Raw genomic sequence first — 20,627 nt, 5'->3', positions numbered from 1 at the left:
CAGATTGTGTGTGGAACCTTGGGCAAGTCACTTAGCAAACTATAGCAACAGTAGTCCAGCTGGCAAACGGAGGTAACCAACTTTTTCCAACCTCAAAGTGTGTGTAAGGATCAATTACACTAAAGACCATGAATTACTCTCAAACTGCAGGGTAAATGAGTACTGTAGATAGGAGTATTTGTTATGAGAATGGAGAATCATAGAAAACCGTGACAGAGAGACCTGGGGGATATGAAGATTTTGCACTAACTCCCAATTTTATGAGAGACCCAACGTGGCGTATTTCAAAAGGGGCTCAACTCAAGCTTAGAACCTGAATTTTTGAGGAAGAAGTCTTAAAATTTAGAAGTTCTATATCAAAACTTGTAAAATTTAGGGGATGTTCATTTTCCTGAAAAAGCCACCACTTTGTGATAGTTTAGGTTTTGGGCTACAATATGGGTAAATGCTACATCTATACACCAAGTCTGCAGCTCTTGGTGGGGGGAATATGAAAACCTGAACTTCTATGTACCTTGCAACAGTCCTTGTGTGTTCACTAGTTCAGAGCACATTTGTGCCATGAGCTAAGTGACTGACAGCTAGAATCAATGCATGCTAAAGGGAGACGGGGAGTAAGAGGAAGACAGGCCGAAGGCTTCCAACCCATCTCAAATTATGCCAAGGCAACTGTCCCAGCATGTTCCAGCCACACTAGTGACTGGTTTATCAGCTCTCACAAGGAGTACTTTAGGAAAAGTCTCCAGGGATTTGAAAACATTACTATAGACCAGGAGCAAAATATGGCCCGTGGGCTGGATTCAGTCCCTCAAGGGTTTTTATCCAGCCCATGGTGGGACCCTCAGCTACCCCGGCCCAGGCGCGGTGGGCAGCCTGGGTCATGAGGTGTGCGGCCAGTTCTGCTACTCCCAGTGGGGCTAGGGCTGGAGCAGTGTGGCTGCTGGACTCCACTTCCTAGCAGTCCTGGCGACAGCAGCTCCTTCCAGCTGCTGCTGGCCTGGCCCCACTGCCCATCTGCCGCATACCCTGGGGGTGCTGGATGGAGCTGGCAGGCAGGATCTCCATGGAGCAGGGTGCGCTCGTCCAGGTGAATGAAGTGGGGCCACAGGCAGGAGGGGAGCAGGGTCTGGGAGCTGGACGGGTGGGGCCGGGATCGCGGGGCTATGGCAGAATCACAATCCGCTCCCTGCACATCCCTGCGATGGTGCCAGTTCTACGGGCAGGGGTGTGTACCGTCAGCCCTGCCATCCCAGCCCCAGCCCACCCATCCTGCTCCCAGACATCGCTCCCCATCCTGTCTTCCCAGCGGAGCACACCCTGCCCACAAGGTTCCCCACACACCTGCTCCGTGTGGTGCCCCTGGCAGTGGGTGCAGGGCAGACCTGACCAGTTGCACCATTCTTCACCCATTCCCACTCCAGGCCAGGTCAGCACCCATCCCCTTCGGCCTGCAATAGCTCACCCGAATTCCTGAAGTGGCTCTCCAACCCGAATAATTGCCCGTCCCTGCTACAGACTGTACCTTAACCACCCGCCCCCCCCCCCCACACACACACATGCAGAGAGGAGCAGCATGCCATGTTCATCTTCAATTTTGGTTAATTTAATTGTGGTTTGTATGGGGGGGGGCAGGGAGAAAAAAAGAAAAGGAGAAAAAAAAAAAAACCAGCCTAGAGCAGGATTGTCTAAAGACAGACTTCGTGTAGGCAGGTGTTATGGAAACTTCCCACACAGAGCTGTGCCAAGGCCCCTCGTTCCAGCTGCTCCAGCACCTCCTGCTGAGCAAACCAACTGCTGGGGCTGGCTTCTCGGTCTGTGGAACGTAGCTACCCCTCCAGCCATAGCCAGCCCTCCATCGTGTGGGCTCAAGCAGGATTGCTTGCATTGAGCCTGTGTCCTGGAACTTGGTTCAGCCCAAATCTGTGACATTTAAAAGGCATTTGCGGTGGCACTGGACATCTAGATAAGTGGCTTTTTTTCAGTCTGCCTCCATAGTGCCTGCGTAAGGAGATTCAGAGTGAGTATCCATCACAACTTCAAAGTGCCAGACCTCTGAACAGGGCTGATTTGTTGAAGTAACCCAGGTAGATTACTTCAACAAAACCTTGCTGGGGTTATTTGACCCCACCAGTCTTTCCTGCCCAGAGCAGGGGGGGCTGGACCCAGTTATCTCATGAAGTCCCTTCCAGCCTTAAACTGTGAATCTGAACAAATCAGCACTTCTCTGCTAGCTCCGTACAAACAGCAGGCTTTCCCAGTGCTGTTCCCAGGCTGTCTTGCTTATTGGATTGGTAACTCAGCACCACTGTAAGTGACTCCCCAGAAGGAACAGAGCTGCACAGGTTAGCCATCACCAAGTCTTTTTTGGTGTGCCCAGTGTGTGCTGGCAACTTCTTGCAGCTTGCTAAATTGGAGCCAAATTTTAGTCTTGGTGATCTATCCTGGCAGGGGATCTGACCCATGCAGTCCCATCTACCCTCCACTGTTAGAAAGACAAGGCTAATCTAGGGTAGGGTTAAAATAGCAAGATCTCCACTTCAGGTGATGAATGCATATGAGCTCCATTGATCATATAGAAAGAGATGAACCATCAGAATTTTCCTCATTCTGTATGAGAGCATGCAAGATGAGATTAGCTAGTGTTCCAGGCTTCGGTGGACACGATCCTCCATGGAGACTTGAGTGAAGATCTCATGGGAAGCTTGATGGAAGTGCAGTTGAAGGGAACTGCAACTGCATGAAAGCTGTTGTACTGCCTTGTGGAGATGGCAGGGTGGTGGGGAAAGGGCACTCCAGGGAGACTGAGGGGAGGAGGGTGTGGGGACTTCTGAATAAGCTTATGTTCCAGAGAAATGCCACCTTCTTAAGACCTTCCTTTAAGGAGTATTATCAATGCAGCAGAGCCCAGCCACTGGTCAGATGTAACCAGGACAAGCTCAACTCATTCTCCAAGCTGTCATTCTTGTTGTTTGCTTTATTTCAGAATTAGTGTCTAATCTGTGCATCAGCACAAAGCATCCTGCTTGCTCTAGGAAGCTCTGGGGTAGAAGAAAGTGACAGGTATAATTCAGGAGGTTACTGACAAAGGGAAATGGAGGTGAAGGATAGTTGTGTGGTTAAAGCACAAGCTCAGCTGTTAGCAGTGTTTTCCTGGTCAAAGGCTGGAGTGACACAGCTCAGGTCCAAGGTGGGCCAGCCCTGGGACCCAGCTGCTGCCACTGCCACTTCCCCTCTCTGGAAAGTGAGGATCAAAGCAATTTCCTTCCTCTGCAGTGGACGGGTATTGTGAAGCTAAGTACATTACCAAGTGTAAAGTGCTCCAGGACTCTAGGAACAGGGGCCATGTGAGTGCCCACGACAGCCAACAAGGAACACTGAGAACAAAATTTCCCCACTAGTTAAGCATATTGCACTGCTGAACAACTTCAAGCAGCAGGTAGATGCTGCCATCACTGGGAACAGTCCTGAGTAGAAGTGAGCAATATAATCCAATAGGCTGTTTCCATCAATTCTCAGATAAGCAGCCCAGCAGGGATGACATACATTAGGCCTCAGTTCTGCCTGAGTTACCCCATTGGCATCAGTGGAATGGCTCATGTGGGTAATGCTAAGCACATGCTTACAGGAATGTAGACAGAAGAAAGTAAGTGAACAGTAATGAAGAAACAAAGAACCATGGGCTCATATTCCTAGCCCACCTGAGAAATGCAGCATGCTGTTTTTACTCTAACTGCTTTCTCTTCTACTTATATCTTAAAAAGAAAAGAATCCTAATCTTATTCCCTCCTCCCCAACCTCTTCTCAGTCTCAGATCAAAAAGACTATTCTGGCTATTCTGTTGGGCAACACATCTGCCAAGCTGCAGCACTGATGCTTTTGTAGACAACTCTGGCTTGGAATCCATCACTTGCAGCGTGGCTTTGGGCAGCTCACTTGATCACTCTGCACCTCAGTGTCCCAGTGAGTGCAATAGGGATATTAAAAACATGAAAGAGGAGAAGGAAGAAGAGAGGGTATAAAAGGTGTCCGGAGCTAGGGTCAATCCTAGTCTTTGTACCCCTCATCTTTTAGGGGGTGTCAAACTCCTCTAGTCCCATGGACCAGGTGAATGGTACAGAACTAGCCCCATGGACCCCAGTGCTGATGGGGTTTTTGTACCCCAGCTTTCACCTGGGTACTTGGCTACAGTAGAGGGCAGGTGCATCTCCCCCTCCACCCCCAATCAAGGCTAGAGGTGGAGATGGCCTGGCTGTGGGCCATATGTACCACACTCCTGAATTGAAGTAATGGGGGAGGAGGGAGGATGAGCACAAACTAAATGAGGGTTGAGGTTGGGGAGAAAAGGGAAGACTAGAGTGATTTTAAAGATGTGGTGTTGGGAAAGGTGTGTCCTGGGGCAGCTATATGCCAGCATGAGAACTGTATGGTGTGTGAACAGACAGCAGCAACCGTTGTTTTAATGAAAAAAACCCAAAAAACTCATTAGTTCTAAAGAACTGCTTAGGATTCAGAAGACCTTCCCCCAGGTCTGGCTCATTTTAAGTGATCTGATATTTGGTGCCTCCAAGAGTTCACAAAGTCCCCCCCCCCTTTTTTTTTTTTAAAGAAAAAGAGAGAGAGAGAGAGAAAGAAAGAAAGAAAGAAAAAGAACAGCAGCAGCCGCCTTTCGAAGTCCCAAGCCAGCGATTCACACCCCTCCTTCAATTCCCCAGCTAATCCTCCAGCTTTTCACGTGAATAAAGCCCCTAAAAGCCTAGCAAATAGGAAATGATATTTGACAATAATCCTCTCACTCCCCAGGGCAGGCTTCTCATATTACAGGTTATTAAAAACAAAATCCAAGCAGCAATAACTCGGGAGTGAAGAGATCCAACTTGTTCAGCTTCTACCCAAGGCAAAGATTGCCGCAGAGGGCCAGGATGTGCTCTGGCCCAACAAAGAGCATAGCATCTAGTGCAGATATTTCGCGCTAAGGTCCCAGGTAGCATTGTGGGGTCATAGGGGTTTTCTTGAAGTCTTAATTCTGAAGTCCAGAGCCATCAGCTTTGTTGATCACATTTGTGCAGCAGGGATGTTTGCACAGCAAAGGTCTTTTCTGACTACCATTTACACAGCACAGTCTAGACTTCAGTTCTAATCCAGCGTCTGCTGGACTTGCTATAGAGTCCAAGATGGATGTGTCTGTCACTTGCTCCTAATTCTTGGTAGTTGTTATGGAGGGCTTTTGCCAGGATGTTGGAGCCGAGTTGAACAAGAGCCAGGAGTACTGGCAAGTCATTGGATCTGTAAAACATCTGATTGGATGGTGCTTTCTTCTGCCCTGACCTGAAGCTACCACCTTAGCATTGCCAACCCCAGTGTGGCATCATGGTAGGAGCAACGCTACAACAGAGTCATCTGCTGTAACACCAACCTCCTGGAAGGGATAATCAGTTCCAGAGTCTTGTTTAAAGCATTTCCCCTGATTGGTGGCATTTCTAAATGCTATTAATTTAATCAGCTTTTAAAACTGTCTAATCCTAGTGATATTTCCCCAATCTCCGGTATCTATAGCAAACAGAGATGCTGTAATTAGACCATATTGCAAGCCAGTGTCTACAAAACAGCCAACCCGTAAACAGTCCCTAGATCAAAAATAAGCATGAGAATTGCTTATTAACATTACACAGCTAATACTGGTCATGCAGTACTGACTGCTATACAGCCCCAGACCCCCAAAGTGAGCAGTTACCATTAGCAAAAATCCATGCTTTAACCCAGAACAGTCCAACTTCCAAGTCTGTAAGGGGCCACATGCTGCGTGGGCCACACCAGGCAAGCCACAGGCTATCAGGCCATGCAGACACCCCTAGCTGGAGGGGGAAAAGAGGAGGGGGTGGCAGCAGGATGCTGGAAATTGGCCAACTCTGCTTTAAGGGAATCTAAAGCCTACTGAATTTAATGAGGAGATGGGTCCTAAGGCAAGTTGCTGATGAAAGTCTCTGGGATGATATGCAGTGGTCATTTCATGTAGCAGCTCTGCCACTAAGAAATTCTCAGCACATTTCTTATAGTTGTATAATGAATGTTATCCAGTTCCCACAAGATAATGTGGTTATCCTTCTGTTTCAGAGATGGGACTGCTTCTCAAGGGGATACAATGGCTGTCCTGATTCTACCCATAGAGACTATGCAGGCTAGGAACAGTCTAAATCCTATTACTCCCTAAAGACACCCCAGAGATTCCCATGGGTTAGAGAATAAATCCTATTACTCCCCAAAGAGCCTGCAGAGATGCCCAGGGAATGCAGGATAAATCCTGTTACTCTAAAGGGATTGTGGAGTGACTCCATGGAAACCCATCATATCTCCTGCCCACTGATTCCCTGTCCTTAATAGAAATGCATTCCCATAGTAGATCCTGCTGTTCCTTAGAAACGGTGCAGACTTATGCTTAAGGAGTAGCATGTTGTGTTGCTTGAGAGGCCACTTGCTGAGCTGCACAGAATACAGGGTCCCGATTCCTCCTTCTGTAGGCCAAACCCCAGTTCTGATACACTACCATTGAAGAGCATAATTGAAATGTGTGAGATGGTGCAAAACCAAGGACACAATGCCAGCTTTTAAGCCCTGTACTAGAATCCAGAACCCTGGGTTCAGCCGTTAGGGAGCGTAGGAATCCAGAACAGCCAGCTGTGCCAAGCAGAGGCTTGGCAAAAGGTGGTGTGGAATAGGTCCCCACTAAGTGATGTCAAAGTAAGTTTCCCTCCCCACTGAATTGAATATAAATATTAGCAAAACAAATTGGGAAAACTATTTCTGACTAGAAACAGATCTCCAAGGGAAAGCAAAACGCAAGCGGTGACTCGCACACAACCAGTGACGCACTGGCAATGGAGAGCAGTTCAGTCTGCCATGAAACTCGCACAAGAGTAATTTAGAGGAGGTGATTCTTGTGCAGCAAGAGGAGCTGTCAGCCCTATGTGCAGGCCAGCCTTGCTTCTGTCAGGACCAGCTAGTAGTTAGCACACAACTGCCTGTCGTGCCCTTTGCTCCCACCTGTGCACATTTCCATGTCATGCTGCACGATCAGCTCCCAAAAACTCTCATAAGCCTATTAAAACTAAATGAATGTCTGTAATAGGCAAAAATCTGCATTTTCCTTGATGTTCCAGCAGGAATATGAATTGCTCGAAGACAGCCGCATATTTTTCCTTCCCAAATTCCCTTTGCTCTTGCCATGGAGAGATTAATCACTTGTTTACCAAGCTAGTGACTCTAAAACAAATGCTGCTGAGACTCACCCTTGCCTTTTATGCTGTTTTCAGGCAAAAATAAGAAGTCATCTTGCTGCTGATTTATTGTTGGTGCAAGGTGTGGAAAACCAGTGGTAATCTATGGATTTATGGACAGATTGAGCAGCTTTTCCTAATATTTGGATCTTTACGTGCATTATGAGTGTATATACACAGACAGGGAACTGAACCTGCTTTCCTGTTTGGTTATTGTGGTTGTTTTACCAGCACCTTCAACAGGGACAAGGTCTAAGGCATATTTTTATAGTTATGTTAGAAACTAGGAGAGCTCCTCACCACACACACACTGCTTCCTCCCCAGTAGCCAGGACTGGCCTGGGGCCTCCAGAACGATGGCTTGTATTCCTAGCTCAGATACCATTTGTGACCTTGAGCAAGCGGCTTCATTCCTGTCCCCATTTATCATGATTGTAAGCAGTTTGGGTCAGTCTCTGTGCAGGCATGGGGAACACAAAACAGTTTTATTTTAGAACAGCAGCTGATGCAGGAGCACAGCTGTGCAGGAAGGAGGGGATTCTACAATACGTTGCATAGTCTTGATATACATTAGCTGCATTACCTGGATTTTATTTGCTTTGATCTGTGTTGCCTTAGGCTGTTTTCCCAGGGCAAAGAGCTGCCCTTTGGGATATACTTTGCCACTGCTGGGTGGGGTGTGCCTTGGTTGCAGCTATCTTTTCTGCTTTGATCCGAGACGTTTCAATATTCAGGGATTTGTAGGAAGCCAGGGACACTTACTCAGCTACATTTAGCATCCAACAAGCCTGATCAAGCTGAAGATGAAGTTGCCTGCCCATAGACATACCCACTTCATTGTGTACTGCTTTTTAAATCCTCTAGTGCTATTATCTAACCTCTGTCGTCATGCCCGGACTCTCAAGTGCTACCCAAATCAGTGGGTCCTTTGCAAGTGCAGGCATTTACCCACACAGATCAGCTTACAGAGTCAGTGCCAAGGCATACAAGGAACCTCCTTTGCTACCACATGCTACTGAATAAAAATCACAAAGTGAACAGATATTTGGTATAAAAATACTACTCAAAAATAGGAATTTTCTGGAGTCCCTGCATGGTGGCATGATGCTATTTGTTATTTTACCTTAGAGGGCAGCTTGGTAGCCACAGAAAGGAGATGCTTTCAGAGCAACAAGACACAGGCAGGAATCTCAGGGTGGCAACAGCTGGGTTACAAAAGCTTCACAGCAGGAGTGGGAAGTAACCATGATGAACAGGGACGGAGAAAGAGCGCACAGGAGTGTCTGGGGTGGTGCTGTTTGTTGTGGTAGCTACATTGATGTAGCTATATACTGCTGGTGCCCAATGTCATGCAGACTTTACAGTGGGATAGGCTCATCCAGATGGCCTAATGATGCAACTGCCCTCTTAAAACACAGGGCCCGAGTTCAGTAGGCTTCTGTGCCTCTTCTTGAAAAGAAAAAGTGACCACCACAGACCAGCTGTATCTATCCACCGACTGTGGAAATAGCCACCCAACTCTGGCGAGAGCCGAGCACACCGTGGAAAGCAGTGGTGTTCTGTTGCGCTCCGGAAGGGCTGGGAGCTGATCCCAGACTCCAACACATCTAAAAACCTCTCTTAAAAAGGTGTAGATTGATGCAGTGCATTTCATAGGATTGTAGTCAGCATTAAACATACAGATCTCTTTGCCTCCATCCTTGCTTATGTAAGCAGCATGAGTGGACAGCACCTTACAGAGTACTCAGGCAGAGATTGTAAAGAGCCACCTGACAGTTTTAGATGCCCAGTTTTCATTGAAACCAGCATGCAATCAGGTATCCTGATCCCTTGGGTGTCTTTGGGGGTCTCACTCGTAGAGGGCAAGGTCTGCTCAGGGAGGCTTGCTGGTAGGAGGGATGACACTGCTTCTCTCCACCTGGCAGCATGCCTAGTGGCCAGGCAAGTTCAGCTCCACATCTGACAGGCAGTGGGGAGGTTTTGCATTGCTCACTATTTACAGAAGGCAAGAACAGGGCCTGTCAGTGGGGCAAAGATGAATTGTTGCCCTTGGGGCTAAATAAGAACTTGGACTGCATGCCTCTGCAAGGGAGGGGAATTGCAGCCCACCCTTAGCTGCTATAGACCACAAGCTTGGGCATGCAAGAAGTAGCCGAGCTATGGACCCACCTCCATTTTGCCTGGGGTAGGTGGGGGAAGAAACAGAGCATTGGCGCTTTCCCAGTCAATGACCAACATAGCCGAGTCTCATTCACTGCTAGCATAGACCAGCTCCATCCTTTCCAAGATCACTGGAAAGTGGATCTGCTTGCAGCAACTCAAATGTGCCAAGCCTTTTAGTCTCTGAACATCCATTGTTTAATCTTACCTTCTTTCTCCTTTCAGCATGGGTGCAGCTGTCCTGGGCACATGTTGACAAGGGGACAGTCATTCTGCTGAAGCTAAGTGGGAAAAAGCATTAAGCTGTGTACCTAGGGCCCTGTTCCTCCTCTTTCTTCTCCACCAGGTATTTGTAGATTTATGCAAGTAAGCTGAATATTTGTATGCATCATGAAAATGGTGTGAGCTGCCAAGGATCAGGGAGACCTCAAGCAGACTCCTCCAAGGTTTTTTTGCAGAGGGCAGGAACTTGAAGTGGTTTTCATTTGGAATTGAGTGGATTTTTTTTTAGTATAAAAGTGGGATATTCTTGAGAAAGGAGTTAAAACATTTTAAATGAAAGTTTCATCAGTTTTTGCTGATGCACAAGGGAGTCTGAAACTAACTGAAAACTTCCATAATTTTTTACCAGACAGATTTCCTGCAAAAAAAGTAAAAACAAAAAAACTTTAGCTCTTTTTTTTGGACCAGTTCTGGTAGTGTATGTACTAGTAGCTGCCTCAAAGGGAATTCTTTCCTAACTCAATTGAAAAGGGGCTTGCAGGCTTAGAGCTGAATGACCAGGGCTCTAGGCATGGTTAACTTCCACTGTATATTTAGTAGCCGCCCATAGCAAAGACTCATTACAGTAGGGCATCTCTTTTCCCTGACCCAGATAATGCATTCCACCCAGCGGGAACAGGCAGTGCGCCCCAGAACAAGTCTTGCTGCCCCCTTCCTAGAATAGCATACAAATTCCACTAGCAGTATAGTGTCTGTCGTTATATAACGGTACAGTCTAGTGACAAAACAACACTGTTGAGACAAACTGATCCATCCCATACAAACCTAAGTTGATTCTGGCTAGCCACCTAAGGTTACAAGCCAAATTTACCAAGGAAGGGATCTCCCTAGATAGCAACACTAACAATTCATCTCTATACTTGTGCCCTTGTGGTGCTGAAGTGAACATCCTCCTATACCCAGAGGCTAGTATTTCACTCCAAGAGAAGCAAGGGGGAAGCTCTGTATTTCTGGGACACTAGAAGTCAAGTGGAGTCTTGCACCGCTTGTCAGTCCTGACCCACCTTGTTCTCTTCCATGCAGACCCTGCTCCCAGTTGCTCCACAAGTCCCCTCAGCCTGCAGCTCTTCAGTCACCAGCCACCTTTGAGCTTACAGCTGCTCAGGTTGCAGCAACACACACACACTGGTAAGGTAAGGATCCCAGTCTTTCACAGCCATTTTCAAGGTTAAGCGGCAAGTCCTCAGCTGGTGCAGATTAGCATAGTTGCAGATGGGCTTTGTGCCATTTAAACTCTTAAAGCTTAAGACAAGACAAATGTATTCTCCTCAGAAGCAAGGTCTGTGGAGAGTTGCACTGAAGATGCAGCCTGTTTCACCAGCTACCAGCTGTTCTACTTGACTACTTTTGGGGGAGGAGGAAGGTAAAGGCAGGTGTTGCCGACCTTCATCAGAGAAAGGGTAGGCACTGGGTGCACAGAGGGGTCTGGAGAAGTCTTCATCTTTACAGGCTGCTCCATTTTACTTTGTCCATCTTATTCACAGTCACAAAGTCAGTAGCTCGACAACAGTAGAGTCCCCACCTTATTCTGAACAAAGAAGCATTTATGTTTCCAGCTCACCTCTCGCATAGGGCTTGACTGTATCACAAACCTCTCCGCAGCAGAAACAAACTGGACCATGTCCCCACACTTAATTGTTCCAAAAAGGTCTCCCCTTAAAACCATCTCCAACCTAGCTCTGGCTTTGCCTGTTTTACTTGGACAAGGCAGCCCCTCTTGTAATAAGAACCCCCTGCTGCGATGACTTAGCGGTAATTACTGGGCACCTATATGGAAAGTCTAGCACCAAAGCCTAAGAGAGGTAACTTCTGCAGTTTTATTCTGGGGTCGAGTCAGCCATGGCTTTTGAGCCAGACAGAATGCCATACTCAAGCAAAATGGAAGACTGGAAGGGTGCTGCTTTTCCCCCATCATTGAAAACAAGCATTTAAAGTCATCCCCAGTGCATGAAAAGATATTCCAGTCAATGTTTCCAAACACCAGAAAAGAGCAGGCTGCTAAATATACATACACACAATACACACACACAGAATTTATATAAAATATAAAAAAGAGTAATTAACATTCAGGCAGGATGTCATCACCTTGTCACTATGAAAGGACAGGCTTTGCTGTGGGAAAGCACTGGGCATCAGAGCCTTAGTGTGGCTGAAAGGGAAGGTCTCCAGTTTCTGAAGGCATGTCAGCCTTTTATTGTCTCTTGGGTTAATTTCAGAGTTGTTAAGCCAAGCGCTGAATGACAAATACTTTGTTTTTCAAGGACAGACAATAAATGAAACTCTGAGATTTCCAGTGTCTTCCATTTTAGTGACACACCTGCTAGAAAGCATCACTAAAATGAGAGCTAGCACTGAGCAAGAGATGCCACAGGAGAGTTCGCACGCTACAGTGAAGGGCATGGTAGGGACAGACAGCAGCTCCAGCCTGCACTGAAGAGGTTAAAACATGCCCTGTATTTCTCAACACTGAGCACTTGGAAATTCAGCCTTTAATGTATAAACTCTTCTTGAATACAGACTCTGAACATTTTGTCCCCTATACTTCCTTGAATATCATTGGTTCATAGTTATCAAAGGGAGGAGAACTTCAGAAGTGTCTTTAAGAAAAACTCCTAAGAAGTTTGGTAGCATCCTCCTGGGGAGGGCAGGCTCAGGAGAACCTGTGTTCAGCAGGTATTATAAAGATCTATCGACTTGTGATTTAGACTCATTCACAGCAGATTATGCCTTTATTTTTTCAAATCCATTTCTCCTGGGTGAAGTTCTCTTGTTAGTGGAATAGCTATGCACAAATGTTGTCAGATATTCTCTCTCACTCTGATTTTGAAACCTTGGTGACAGTGCAAGCTAAAGAAATAAGAAATATGTGGTTTTAATGAGGGGAAAGGTGACAGATTTGCACAGCGTAGCCACATTCCCTTATTTTGAATGTGCATATAACTAACAGGCAATAACAATGCCATTACTTTAGTGTTGTTACACAAAAAAACTGTATTCCATGTATTTTTATAGCCCTGGGGATAGACTGGGCCTGATTCTGAGATTACAGAAGGTGTAATGGCAGGAGCAACTCCACTGAAGATAGTTCAAGAGTGATATGAGATCAGATTCAAGTCTTGAGCACTAACATCCAGGACATATCTAGAGATGATGGAGCAACAATCCATCAAAATGTCAATATATAAACCCGGCCAGTATGTTAGGCATGTTCCTCTTTGGCCTTCTTTAGTGGCTCCATCACACAGGTTAATGTGTCAGCCACAACCTCTAAGCTTCCACTCTTATGTGAGGCTCATTCTTTTTATCCTGCTGTGATTCTGGGTTCAATCCATGCATCTGGCCCAACTAGGAGTTGTTTGGAAGTAGTACAAAGCATTTCCCTGGGCTTGTGTGGGTTGTGAATAGGAGCTTTTAATTGTGAGACCCTTGAAGACGGCTGAAAGGGAGCCGCTTCTTTGCCTGCATAGTGCATTCGCAAAACAGCTCCTTTGATTGATGATAGGGATAGATGAACCACTAGTTTCATTTTTCCCAAGCCAGGAGGAAACAGGAGTCCCTCATCCTGTTCTTTCCCCTGCCTTCTCCAACTCTAGGTAGGAGCGTGTTACTTTTGATGAGAGAACCAACACACTTTCTTTGCTAAACCCACAAGAAATGAATCAGTCATTTGAATTTTTTGTGGTTAAAACTATCTTTTTGCTTACAAGAAGTTTTAACCCATTTGAACAAAACCCTTTCAGGCCAAATCATAAGTTTTCATTTCCGGTTCAAATGTTTCAAACTAACATTTTGACTTAAAAGTTTCACTCTGTTGAGTTACAGGCTTTTGGTTTAAAAAAAGTAACAAAACTATTCTAAGCAGAGACAAAAATTTCTGCTTCCCTTTAAAATGTTGAGTTGAAATGATTTTTTTTTTGCTTCAAAATTTCCCCTGGGGGAACCTGAAATGTATTTTTGTCAGAACTGACATTTTGTTGCAAAAAGAAAATGCGTTTCAACAAAACTGTGTTTTGTGGCAGGAAATCTTTTTTCATGAAGAATTTAGACCCCCATCCATCCCTTCATTCCTCCCTCTCCTCCTTGGAGCCCATACCAAGGCATAACACCTAGAACAGGGGTTCCCAATCCCGGGGCATGTGCCTAATTCTGTGCACTTGAATATTTCCACTGACTCATGTGAGTAAAAGAAAGCTTATTTATAAATCCTATAGGATATGGATTTAATGGCTTGGCCCAGTTCCTGCTGAAATCAAAGGAAAAACCCTTGGTGGAAGATGGGCTGTAAATGATAATGCAGACAACACACAGAGAAAAGAGGGAAATTACAAAAGGCAAGGGAAGAGCTGGGGAAGAAGGAATATGTAACTCTGGACAGGAGATTGCAAGTGTGATGTAGTACACATTATGGTGATTTCTTGATTTTTTTTTAATTGCTTTTAAAAATTCATAAGATTGTTGTCTGAGAGACTGAGAGAAAAGTCTCGGCCAGTCGGCTGCCAGACCGGAAGTGCCCGCGCACTGGCAAACCACAGCCCCCCAGAGTTGGGCAGAGAGGCTGTGGCTTCTTTTGCAGGGCCTGCAGCAGTGCAAGGTTTGACACCCACCCCACCTCGGGGTGGGGGTATTCTTACCTGTCTGCTGGCTGGAAATTCGGCTGTGACTGCTGGGCCATGGTTTGCCGGGCCGCAGCATAAAAACTTTGGGAACACTTGACCTAGAGGGTCCCCTTCTGATGCAAAGCAACTGTCTCTGAAAAGGGTTCTCTTCCCTTACACCAGTGACAGAGTCCAATTCTTTCACAGTGCACTCCAGGATGGTGACATCTCTGGAACTGTCAACCTCATCACAGCTCTTCAGGTTCAGTTCTTATAGTAAATTATAGGAATTGTCCTAGGCATGGACTCACAGACCTGCAAAACACTATAGAATATACATGCAATACTGTTCTTACCTACACCCACATAACTAGCATTCAGGCACTAACCTCTTGACCAAGAAAGACTGTACAATTATATGGTCCTTTCCAGGCTTTCCAAGCTGTCACTGGATGATTGTTCAAAACTATAAAGGAAACACTTAACCCACCACTCAAATGTGGCCACCTCATGTGGATTAATATGACAGCAATATGAGCTAATATGTTCAGGTTCTTATGTTCTCTTTGCCTCTCTATTATATTTTCCCTTTTGATTTATGTTTTTGTTTTTCTTTCCAGAATTTCCCTTAGCATAACAGTTTGATCTGCTCTTTTCTATGGGGTTAGCCTCAAGGTATATTCCTTTTATTTATTAGGGCAATTTGAGCTAATAATTCAGTTGGCTTATGGAATGATTATTTCAAAATATACCCCTAATTGCATTCTTAATAAACTTGGACGTTGTGATTCAGAAATGCATCTTTTATCACAGTCTCTCAGACAACAATCTTATGGATTTTTAAAAGCAATTTAAAAAAATAATCAAGGAATTACCATAATGTGTACTACATCACACTTGCAATCTCCTGTCCAGTGTTATGTATTCCTTCTTCCCCAGCTCTTCCCTTGCCTTTTGTAATTTCCCTCTTTTCCCTGTGTGTTGTCTACATTATCATTTACAGCCCATCTTCCATCAAGGGTTTTTGCTTTGATTTCAGCAGGAGCTGGGCCAAGCCATTAGATCCATATCCTATAGGATTTATAAACAAGCTTTCTTTTACTCTCATGAGTCAGTGGAAATATTCAAGTGCACAGAATTAAGCACATGCATAAAACTTTGCAGGGCTGGCTGTAGACAGCGAGTAAAATTGTGAGTTTCATGGCTAATTAATATTGACTCCAGTGAAGCCAAGATTTCACCTGGTGGAAATTCTTTGGAAAAGAGATCCAGCTTGTTGCACACTTGTAAGGTGCCTACCACATTTTAGAAGCCTTTTACCAGAATCGAGTGGGAATTTTTAGATAGAAGTTTTTCCATTAGCAAATGCACCGTCCTTCAGATCTAAATGTTCTTTGGGAACAAGTTATGGTTGACAACATTTTTACCAAATAATACAGATTTTTGTTTTAATAAAAAAAAGGAAATACTTTGCTTTGGCAGCTCTGCTGCAGGGTGTCACAGCTGTTGCAGATTGGGTGTCTCAAGAGCTCATTCTCCTCTATAGGCTAGGCTTCTTGACCAGCTAGATGAACCAGTTCTCCCTCTCCAAAAATGAGGCAATGCATTATGGGAAATCACAGCCATGGTGTATCCTGGGAGATGTAGGCAGGCCAAAGAAAAATATAGATTTTTGATCAGCCCTAAGATCTGCTCACTTCCACCATTAGAAGGGCCCGTGCATTCTTGCTGAGCCACAAGCAGCAAATGGTCACACAGGAAGGGGAGCTGTCTCTGCTGCAGTGCATTTTATATAGCCATTTGCACCTGTTCAGAGTGAATGTAGGATCTGTTATTGAAGTCAAAGAGAAGGGATAGATGTCTACCAGGATGAAAATTGTTGATAAATTTGTTTAATTGCAATCTATTCTAATATAGCCAGCAGGCAGCAATTCAAGGAAGTGTAACTATGTGGACAGGGGCAGCTGTCTACCTTCTTCTTTTAATCCCTGCAAGTAGGAAACAAAGAAGCTTGGGTTAAAAGCCCAGATTCCAAATAAGAGTTGCGCTGACCAGTAACTCAGTTGCAGTTTGACAGATTTTTCCCACCCCCAAGACTACAAGGGCAAACCGAGAGACTTTCAGATCAAACCAGGTTTCCAAGCCAGTGTTATAACAGGGCATTAAAAAAAACACGGCTAAAAAAAGGTCTTTTAGTGAAGCTGATTGCAACTTTTAACTGTAGAGATGCTATCACATAATAAATAAACAACAGCTATCTCTTCCCTAGTGCTCTTCACCCAAAGGTCCCAAATTGCTTTACAAAACAGGGTAACAGTTATTAACCTCATTGTATAGCTGAGAGATAGAAGAAGACAGGGCTCTTGAATACCATCAAGGATCCCAGACACCCTGCTTGACCCTAAGAAACCTGCATCTCTGGGACTGTCATCCCAGACTTTCATCAGCACTGAATGTACTTGAAACCCCCATGTTGCCAGATGCTCCGCGTGCCCAGCTTGTTAAGCTGATACTAATGTCGGTATGAGGGTGGAATGATGTCAGGCATCAACTGGCTGCATGCTGTTACACTTTGGCCAGGCCAGGTCTCCCTCTGGGAACAGGGGAAAAGGCACTGAGATAAATCTTGTCATCTCCAGCGAGCCTAAATGATGGCGTGAGGTCAGAGCACATGCAGGGGAGACTGGAATTGATGTAGTAGCCCAGTACAAACTGGGCAGCAGCTGCAAACCAGTTCCATGGAGGCTGCTGTCACCCAAGAAGTGGTGTAGCCTACATTACCCCTCAGTAGGCAAGGCCAGAAAATCTGCATAGCAGCAGATCCATCTTCCCTGAAGCCACCCTGCCTGCTGCTTTCACCTGTCCCCCGCCGTGGAGGATCCACTACAGAGCCAACCCGTAGGCTGTGTAGAGCTATTCCCCTGCACGGCTTCCCCCTTCCTCCACTGCCAGGGACCCTCTGCAGCTACAGAGGAAGGGATAGGATTTGACCCTCTGTGGCTCATGATTGCTCTTTAAAAGGAAGCGGAATGACACTGCAGTATATTTAAGCCCATGAAATGTACCTGACCGGAACAGACTAATGATCCACCTTGCCTGGTGCCCTGCCAAAACCGGATGCTATAGAGCAAAGCAGAATGCTTCAGTAAGGTGCTTCATCCTTAACATACCATCAGCAGTAACATCCCATGGCAGGGGCTTGTTTATTGACCCCACCTGGTGATCCACTTACAGCCTGATGTTTGGGGATAGATACCATGATATAACTCTACCCAGCTCTAGCTAGACTTGTTGCTGATGATATTCTCCGTATTGTAAAAATCAAATCCTAGAGAGATTAAGCACATTAAGCACAGTCCAGGTCCTCAGCTGGTAGAGGACTAGCACTAACCTCAGCAGAGCTGTACCAGTTTACAGCAGCTACGCAGAAGGTGGCAGGTTTCATTTTGCTAGCCTCTTACTGACTCTAGGTCAGATGTAATTGGTTTAGAATTCAGAAAATGGCTTGTCTGCAAATTGCAAACTCACCCTGGGACTAAAGGGTCAGACTGGGCTACTTTTGGATTCATTTCCTGTCACCAATATTGTAGAATCTGGAGTCCTCTGTCCCACTCCTGCTGGAGCTCTGACACCTCACATACAGAAATCTCACTTACAGAATATTTCATACTGTTGCTAGAAGCAGCCCAGGTGGATTTTTCTGCCCCTGGTTTGTGGGTCAGATGCCTCAGTGGCTTGGTTTGTTGATCAAAGGAGTTGATAGACCTCTGACTTTTATTCGGTGCACTGGGGCAAGGAAGATGTGTAGTGCTGTCTTCTGATTTGCAAACTCCATTGACCATAGTGATGGGAGGGAGGCTGTATCCAGGCCCTCCTCTCCCCCACAACTGTCTGGTAGGAAAATCTCTTTCCACTTTGGCCACCCAAAAGAGCATTTTCTCAATGGAGTTAGTTTGAGGCAGGATCACTGAGACCCAGTAAGCACTACAGCTGTTGTTCATCTGTTTGTCAGTGATGTGTGCAGTGAGGCATCTGAAGAGACTTGAGGATGCTATGAAACTCAGGAAGGCAGTAACCCCACTGTGCTTTGTGTGTGGGCCTTTCTGAGCATATGGCACATGTGAAGGAGCTAGTCTTGGGGATGCTGCTCATCTATAGGCAATTGGTCAGTGTCACCAATAAAAACAGCCAGGATATTGGAAGAAGAGTCTCCTTTCCCTGTACATGCTCTCTCTGCTCCCCACTGAGATCAACCTCATAGTATGTAGGACTAAAGTAGTATCCTTTTAAATGGCTTGTTAACTCTAGTGGTGCTTACTGTGTTCTGTGCTTTAAAACTCAACCACAGCAGCAGTGTATGTGCATATAGTTAGGTCAGGCAATAATGTGAATTCAGTAAACATGGTTATTTGGCCTCCCACTGCACTATAGTTTGTTGGTTTTCTAAAGGTCAAAAGACACAACAGGATCACCTGGATACCATCACTCTAATGAATCCCATAATTGCTTCTCTTTGGACACAACCTCTGGTGGAGGGAGGATGGCTTTGCTCTGGGTGTCTTCAGTGCTAGACCTGGCAGCTACCTACTACATTCTGGGCATGGCCCATTGGGTTCTTCTGGATGAGGGCAGGGGGTGAAGCTCTGAGTGTGGAGTGCTGCAATTTCCTGGGATCCTGGAATATTGCTGCCTCTCATGGGCTGTGCAAGGCTGGAGCTGGGATCTGAACTGCTTTCACTAAGCTCTTATTTGACCTCAGATGTAACCTTTTCACTGAGCTCTTATTTGGCCCCTGGCTCCAGCCTCTGATTCTCATACTCCACTTCAGGCTGCTGAGAACAAAGAGGTCTTGCTATAAAAAGACAGCGAGCTGTTGCGTAACCTGGGGAGTTCAGAGGCTGTGTTTAGGTGACTCACTGTAGTGGTACGCAATATGCATTACTGACTCCTGCAGTGTCACCACTCAGCCTCCATCTCCCACCACTCAAGGAAGCTTTAGGCAGGAGCTGTGCTGAGAGGTGCTTCTGCCACCATTGCCACAGGTCCTCGCCGCAGCAGGGGAGCATCCACAGGTGGCAGCTTTGCTTTGGATCTGCTCCCCCCACTGCCTCCCAGCACAATTGGGTTGGCTTCAGAGAGGCTCCAAATAGCTGGGGCAGCAGGTGGGTGTTGTGAGACCTAAATCCTTAATGATTGGGGATGGATGCACCCCCTTTCCAACCAAAGGGACAGGCAGCAGTGTGGGTGTGGAGCAGACTGGGGCACTCAGTTTGTATAACTCACATAAATCCCCAGAGGTGTGACCCCTGACAGATCTCCTGATCTTGGTGATACTGGGGTGGGTGGAGGAACCTGGGCAAGTCTCCCAGATCCTGAGTATTCAGACTCCAATACATGGGAGGAGCCATGGGATTTCAGCTTCAAAGCAGGACACAGATGTTCTGCCCCAGGTAAGTCCTGCCCACAGCAGGGCATGCCAGCCTCAAGCTGCTGTGAGGCAGAGGGATGGGGATCCAGTTGTAAGCTGCCCCCCCACCCGCTGTAGGAGATGCGAGACCGGTGAGTGAATCCCCTCCTCCTTTGCATCCATTACCAGAGTGGGGACTAGGTTGACTTCTATCCTAGCCCTGCTCTCAGAAATGGGGTAGCTTGATCTCCCCAAGTTGTAAACCTGTCAGGCCTCCCAATTCTAACATCAACTTCCCCTCCTTCCTACTTGCAGAGCCTTCTTCACCTTCTGCTCACCTGCTAGGAGGTGCCTCTATAGTTTATCAGTACATACACACACCGACTGGAGCTGGAAAAGCTTTTCAAACCTGCTGCAGCTTAAGTGTCTGCACACAGAGTTGTGTGAAAACAATGTCAAGCCCTATTCCATGTGTGAAAAGCACCAAGGTTTGAGGCCCCCAGAGACCTGAGGCTTGAGATAATCTGGTGGTACATAGCACCTACTCCCTGCACCTGAGCTGCTGAGCCTTTGAAGTCTGTGGAAACAGACATGGCTGGGACTGAGGCACCTCTTAAAAGACAAGTTGTGGGGCTGGTTTCTCTGTCAAACATCTGTTTCCCCTGCTCCATTCCCCTAGCTGGCTCCACCAAGGAGAAGAGAAGCATTTTCTTCTCTAAACATCAGCTTCTGTCTTTCAAGAGCAGGCTGAGTCTGAGGGGGAACATCATTTCCAGAGACATCAAAGACGCAGCAGGTTGCCTTGAAAGGTAAGCACTGTGCTGCAGCAAGCTGTGTCCACAGGTTCCCGAGGCAGCCACTTCGTTAGAGGCAGTTCATGTTAATTAAAACAAACACAGCTGAAGTTAGAGA

This window comes from Crocodylus siamensis, chromosome 11, assembly GCF_052110815.1.
Source record: "Crocodylus siamensis isolate JL-2025a chromosome 11, ASM5211081v1, whole genome shotgun sequence".
Taxonomy (NCBI): domain Eukaryota; kingdom Metazoa; phylum Chordata; order Crocodylia; family Crocodylidae; genus Crocodylus; species Crocodylus siamensis.
Note: the sequence above shows the minus strand (reverse complement) of the source record.